Below are 7,796 nucleotides of genomic sequence, written 5' to 3'. Positions count from 1 at the left end.
AAAGCATTTTTGACCTTTGAAATAGTTTTATTACACTTCTTATCCCCTGTTTTGCAGAAAGTTTCATTTCAACCCCTTTAAACTTCATTTTTCTCAATTTTGGGCTTATTGGGCCAAAAAGCCCAAATTTAGCCCATTAAGCTAAAAATTTGCATTTCAAGTCCTTCGAAAATTCTAATATTCAGAAAAATGATTATAGAAACTGTTTTGACCCTTTTTACCCTCAAGAAACCGTGACTTGACATTTTTAACCCAAGTTTTTGTATTTTTGACAATTTAAGCCCTAAAATGGGTTTTATGTTAGAATATGTTCCTCATAACCTTATAAGCTGTTTTTCTTGACTTTTTTAGTGTAAAATAACTTAGATTATGTTTGTTTCCTTTCGCATGTCATAGATCTCGAGTTAACACCCCTTTTGGTTACATATTTATCACAAAAACACATAAAATCACACACATACATGCATAAAATCACACATAGCATACACATACACATAGATCTACACATTTTCTTGTATTCTCCCCCATAAAACATATGAAAACCGAAAAGAGAGGGGTATGAAGCTCGCCTTGAGTTGTGGTTTCGGTTTTGAAGAGAGGAGTGGAGAAAATTTCGATCCTAGTAAGCTCTCTTGGATGATCTCGGATTTAGAGGCTTCTAAGATGCAAGATCACAAGATTTAATGGATTTAGAAGAGATTTTTGATGAAATGAAGTAGTTAGATCATGGATTAGTCATCAACTTACCTTAGATGATGAATTACTTGATGAAAATCCTTAGACTTCAAGCCTAATTTTTGAGATTTTGGATGAAGAATAGTGGATGATTCTTGAGTGATTTAGAGAGAGTTTTGTGAGGTGTGTGTGTGTGTTTATTCTATTGCTCTTGGCCGAAGGAAAAAAGAGAGAGGGGAGGGTGCATGGAAACATGAGTGAGGGCTTGGATGTATGATGAATAAATGGCCTAGTTATCCATAAAATAAAAATGAGGTGGCTAGCAAAAGTCAACTCTTCTTCTTGGGTTTGTAGTTTGGGCCGAGAGAGAGGAGAAAAGAGAAAAAAATTTGGGCTTTTTGCCCTTAAGCCCACATTATAGATAATTTAGATGATGCTTGGCCCAAATAAATCAAGGTATAATTTTTATGACCTATTAGGGTTAAATTAAGTTGGTTGTGACCCATTAAGGCCAAAATTATTATGTTTCATGTATATGGGTCCAATTAGGGCCCATTAGAGAGTTCTAGGTTCAAGATGGATAAATTGGAAACTTATTAGTCCATTAGGCCCAATAAGGAAATCCTAGTCCAAAATGGACTTAAACCGGGATTTCAAAGGTTTCTAATTCTTTGTTGACCATTTGTAGTGCTAGAATGAAGTATTTGATGAAGTTTTGTTGTTATAGAATAAGCATCATGCATGTTTTCATGTTATTGATTCATAGTTGTTATAGGTGTTGTAGTTACAAGGCACCAAAATTCCTAGTTGTGACACCAAACCAACATGTCAACATATGAAACAAACAAACATGAACACGAAACCAACATATACAAATAATCATACAAATCTAACGGGTCATAACATAAGAACATCAGAACATCATATAGTAACCAAAATATCAATCCAATGGGTCGGCCTTGGTGGCTTCGACCTGTAAGTACAGTAAGGAAAATTCACCTCACAGTTTGACAAATATCTGATCAATATTATGCTCCTAAATATTGGCTCAACCCAAATCCTAAATGTCAAAACATTTCCATTCTAAATTAATAACATTTCCCCACAAATACCCCTAGTCAAAACTAGTCAAAGTCAACAAGTCAACCGAGTCAACTCAGCCGAGTTGACTCGGGCTTCGTACGAGGGGGTACAAGCACGCACAAGGTATCAGGTCCAGATATGCGTAGGCGCAACGTACCTTGCGGTATGCCAACCGTACGCAACAACCCTCCTCTTAGCTTATTAAGCACGTATTTCTTTGACTTAATATTTCCAATTGATATCTAAGGCTAAAATACCATCACGAGTCATAAAGTTTCCTACTTTATGACTTTGCATGTTCAATAAGTGCTTAAAACATAAAATATCAACATCTTAATGCATTAAGACCTTCTATAGCATGCATGGAGTAAAACCAACCGTAAAGAATACATTTTTATGACTTAAGACCCCCCATAAGGTCTGAAAGGGTGACCTTTTTGATCAAGAACATGCCATGTTCAAGAATCACCATATTTGGGACCAAAAAGTGGCATAAAGGAAGAAATGGCTAGATCTACATGATGAAGCGATCAAGTTGTGAACTTTTTACCTTCAAGAGGTTGCTAACAAGAGGATAATCTAAGATCCAAAGTGCTTCCAAGCTCCAAGATCTTCTCACTACCTTCTTCTTCTTCAATAACACTACCAAAGTACACCGATAGGCTCAAAATGCACACTTCTCACTTAGGGTTTGCTTGGTGTCAATTTTTCATAGAGGGAGGTTGGTGAGGTAATGAGAAATAAGAGATAATGATGTTTATATATGGACCAAACCCTAAAAATTAGGGTTTGCATTTTCTCTACATACGCCCCGCATACAAGGTGTAATCCCACCTAGGGTATATATGTATTCCAACCATTTTGTACTCGGGGACCAAAATGCAATGTTTAATCATACATAGGGTTATAACTGAAAAAATACCTCAACATCGGGATGTTATAGATACTGAGTCGATTGATGAGTGGGTGTAGGAGTTCATCTCGTCGGAGATTATCCACGGTATTTTGGGGCAGACTCTTGTGATCTTTGGAATGGTTAAGTATGAGATTATGGAGATTTTGGATGAGCGTATGGGTGCATTCCGCACTGAGATTATGGCTATTGTGGGTGCTCACATTCTTTCTTTCCGAGAGTTTCGTGCTTGTGGAGCGCCCACATTCTTTGGGGAGAAAGACCCCATTGCTAGTAGGAGATGGTTGGTAGATATGGTGAACACTTTCCGGACGAGTTTCTGCATTGTGGGGTTGAAGGTCATATTTGCTTCTTATCTTCTGAAAAACAAAGCTCGAGATTGGTGAGAGGAGGTAGACTTCGCTTTGGGAGGCAAAGCCCTAAAGATAATGACTTGGGAAAAGTTTGTGACCTAGTTTATGGTAAAGTTTGCACCAACTATTGAGGTGCAACAGTTGGCGAGGGAGTTTCAAGAACTTCTCCAGATGACTAAGACTATGGCAGAAATCAGTGCCAACTTCTAGGAGCGGTCTCTGTTGGTTCCGCAGTTGCAGCGGGTGAGGAGATAAATAAAGTAAGGTATCATGATATGTTGAGGGATGACATCAGGGATTTTGTGAGTTTGTCGGAGTGCGAGACCCTAGATAATATGATTTCTAGGGCCTAAGAGTGGGATATCGATTTGGAGTACCTCAGGAAAAGGAAGTTAGAGCAATTTTAAATCGCAGCGGGCCACGAAAAGAGGCCCAAGACTCAGGATTCACGTTTAGGAGGCCATCAGGGGCGGGGACGCTGTTCTAAGTGTAGTAGGACCCATGAGAGAGGATGTTGGGAGATGAGTCACGGATGTTTCAGTTGTGGTCAGATGGGTCGTTCCAGTAGGGATTGCCCCATGGACCGGTTACGAGGTGTTTACAGTGCAACCAGGTGGGCCACAAGAAGGTCGATTGTCCATGTTGAGGGGTGGAGTAGTGAGTGCACCTGCTCTGGTTACCTTGAGGATCACTAATGGTCATGAGGGTAAGGTATAAGCCCCAACAATGAGGATTTGAGCATTGTAGCTTTAGTCATGGGAGACCATAGTTCCATCAGATGCTATCGCATATACGTTATCTTTTGTTTTCTTCATACCTTATTATCTGTATAAATTTGCTTATGAATCATGTACTTGTATGTGTAAGGTGTTATCTTTGGTTTAATTCTCTGCTAATGCATAGTTTTTATTATCAAGTATTGTTATATGACATTTTCATGCCGAGAGTTATGAGTGGGATACGTCTTGTTGAGCTGGATTTTGATGGTCAGGTAGTTGTTGGGTGCCAATAGTGGAATCAATTTAGGGGTATCACTTGGAAGATCAGTGGACAGATTAGCAAGATTAGTTCAAAAACGAAGTCAAAGTTAAAAAAATGTTAGCGTTGCTCAGTAGGAATGACAGTTGTTAAGGGGTTCGAAGCATAACCCCTGATTGTATGATGAAGGCTTCGGGGTTCGAAGCATGACCCGAACACCTGATTGGGACATAGAAACTTAGGTTCAAATCATGATGATCATGGTTGACAGGCGGTATGGAAGTGTTGTAAGACTATGGGGCAGCCGTAGCATTCACAGGGTTGTCAGGAAGTTGTGGGAGTGTTGCAAGAATACGGGGTAGTCGTAACATACACAAGGATGATAGGCTATCAAGGAAGTGATGTAAGTCTGTGATGGACTCGCAGTATTCATCAGATTGAGGTAGGCAATTGTTGGAATGGTCGTGAGGTTGAAAGAGGATCATCACATGCCTTGATCGAGGCGGACAATATTGTCAGAGGATTTTTCTTTGTTGGTACAAGGATCGTTGGGTCTAAGTCAATGTTGGGGCCGCACAATACTCGATTGGGTGAGTTCCTGTTGGATTAATGTCTAAGTCCATAACTATAATTGGTGAGACTTGACCCGACCCGGCATGGTCCATTTGGGTTGCATGGCATCATGCATTTGGATAGACTATAATGAGAGAAATAACACTTAAAGTTTGTTAATATATTATAAGTTCTAATATATTAATAAGGTTATTTAATTAGTATTGATCAAGAATCAATTTGGAATTAATTAAGTGATCAAAATGAGACTAATTAAATATATGGGTTGATTGTGTAAATCATTCATTCTTATATATGTGGGATTGTGATCCAAGATTCCTTATGTTGGACTAAGTCCATGGGGTGACCCATGGATACTCCATGGAGGTTAAAATCCATGGAGCATAAGGAATGGGTAAAGTTATGAGTTACACGGTGTAACACTAATAGCCACCATATAAAAGAATCCCATGGCTCAAGAAATCGGTCACTATGTGTGAGAATGAAGGGCTAGCCGATTTCATGAAGTGTGTATGTTCTCTCAATCTATTCCAAGTGTATTTGGTGTTGTATGAACCATTTGGGGCACTAGGCACTCAAGCTTCATGAAGATAATCTACATCAAAGAGGTATATAATTCTAACTTTATATATTCATTTGAATCAATGTTATTATGCTAGTTAGGATGAATACCTTGGAAAGTTCATATTTGCATGTATAATAGAGAAAACATAGATCCAAGGTATTTAGGGTTGCATGTACACTTAGGAGTGTTAGAATGCTCAAAACCTAACAGTGGTATTAGAGCCTAGGCTTGTTTTCAATTATACTTGATGCAAATTGCTGAAAAATGCTGAAAAAATCGATTTTCTGGCTTTCTGGGCACTGGACTCGCCGAGTCCACTGATGAACTTGCCGATTCCACTGATGAACTCGCCGAGTCCATGAAGAAAATCATCCTACTCGTCGAGTAGGTTGATACACTCGACGAGTAGGAGCCTCAAACATCATATTTTCGAGTTTTTTTTGCTAGAAATGGATTAGGAACATTACCCTAAGCTGTTTTTGGACTTATAAACTTATTTTTGGTGTGGTAATGTTCATACTAATCCAATTTCAAAGATAATTGTCAATAGATTCATGTTTTGTATTAGTTTAAAAGTTATGCTAATTACATGAAAAAGTTTGATTATGTGTTTTTAATCCATTTTAATCTAAGAGTTGATTCTAAAATGTGTTTTTGTAACTTTTCCTCAAGTTATATGAAAAGTCACATTTAAGTTTCATAAAACTCATAAAAGTTGGCAATGGTTACAAAAATGAAGAGTCTTGTCCTAAAGTTATGGAGGTTCAAGAGTCACTTCATTAAGTAACAAAATATGTAACCTTAATTAATTCCATAAGTTACAAAATAAAGAAAAGTTACATTCTTTTATTAGTTTAAAGTCTTCCATAACTTGTCCTCAAGTTATGGAACTTGAAGAGTCTTTTAATTAAAACTACTTTAAACTCATAAGTTATGGAATTAATTAGTTTTGAATAGTTTCAAAACTTGCCCTCAAGTTTTGGAATTTGAAAAGTTTTCACTTATGAATACTTTAATTCCAAGTTAGACCTTAGAATTTTTAAAAAGTTAAAATTCAACCCTTATACTTTATAATATTATAAGTTAATAATACTTATATTTATAAGAGTAAAGTCAGTCTTACCGTTAGTAGGCCTCATTCACGAAGCCGGTCTATAAGGGGGGTATAAGGTTATTGCCTATAAAATGACAGTTTAATAGGTGTCCACTCTCACCCACCGCTTCCTTGACTGGTGGAGGGTCATTAGTCGAACGGGTAGGACAAAGACTATAATTCTCCCTTCATTAAAAGTATTAATGATAAATACTAAGTAACTAAACCATTTATAAATACCCAATCTTAGTTACTTAGGAAAAAGTGAATAAGGTGCTAAGTCATGAAATTACACTTTGCACTTTGCTTGGAGCGTGTGTGGTTAACCGACACACTAACCTGGACTTAACAAGGTAGGTAAAGGGTAACTTAATATTTATCATAGTATCGGTGGAGCGTGTGTGGTTAACCGACACATCGATTAAGGGGTAAATATTAAGGGTACCAATTATATTTGCATGGTTACTTCACACCTTGTTTTGTGATCCTCGGCATCCCAGTCACAAAACCTAAAGGGCACACTCGAGATTGAAACATGCCATTGAACAGTTCAATGAATCTCAAAAGATCTAGGAGTTTCAAATCCAATTAAAACATAATAATACATTTCGTTTATCTTGGTGGAAATTGGTGAATCGTCATTCACCTACCTTCAAATATTTTATAGCTTGGATTACGGCATCCCTCTTCCAAGTTATAAAATTATTGTGTTGGGTCCTAGCCTTAATATTTCATATTGGGTGTTATATTAAGGACTTTAAATCAACTATCTTGAATATCTCCCAAAAGATGTCTGGTGTAGACATTTATGATCTTCCCAAAATCTCTTGAAACAAGCTTTCCTAAATGAAGATGATGTCCCATGGAAATCATACTTCTTTCACCTCCTCCTATTATTCTCCCTAACCCACAAGTTCAAGGTCACTCAAGCCCTATTGGCAAGGCAAGGTCTAGGTGTGATCACATCTTGGAGATGAAGTCACATATTGACAAGCCGGGAGAGTTGGGTGTCAAAGTCTTGAGAAAGTTGGTGGTTCAATCACTTTCTAAGTCACGTAGTGAGTTCCTTTGGGACTCCTATGAAACAGACTATGACAGAACCCTTAATGATCTTATTTATTAGCTAAGATCAACTTCCTAAAACTTGTGGACACTGACAATAATGACATTGGATATCCAGTAAAGCTCTCTCTTCCTAATGGAAAGGGATCGGCCATAGTCAACCCGGTTGACCAAATGGTAAAGAGAAAGGCTAAGTCTGTGATAGTCTCATGTTCCATTACCAAAGTGTCCATATGTTAAATTTCCAAAGGAAGGGGCATTGGTTGTGAAGCTGCCAATTTACCTAAGGGTGTTAAAGTCAATAAATTTGACTATACTTCAGGTAAAGTCCACTATCTAACTCTGCTAAGTTTTCTACCATGAGATTCTTAATACATGATGTGACTAGGTCACATGGTGATGTTTTAAGAATTAAAGAAAAGTGAAGACACTTAAAGAAAGAATATGTTGAATCTGATCGCGTAGATGGATTTCTATCGCATAGTTTGAAGATCGGATTCT

The sequence above is a fragment of the Lactuca serriola genome, chromosome 2, assembly GCF_051521515.1.
Source record: "Lactuca serriola cultivar US96UC23 chromosome 2, Lser_US96UC23_V15, whole genome shotgun sequence".
In the NCBI taxonomy this organism is placed as follows: domain Eukaryota; kingdom Viridiplantae; phylum Streptophyta; class Magnoliopsida; order Asterales; family Asteraceae; genus Lactuca; species Lactuca serriola.
Note: the sequence above shows the minus strand (reverse complement) of the source record.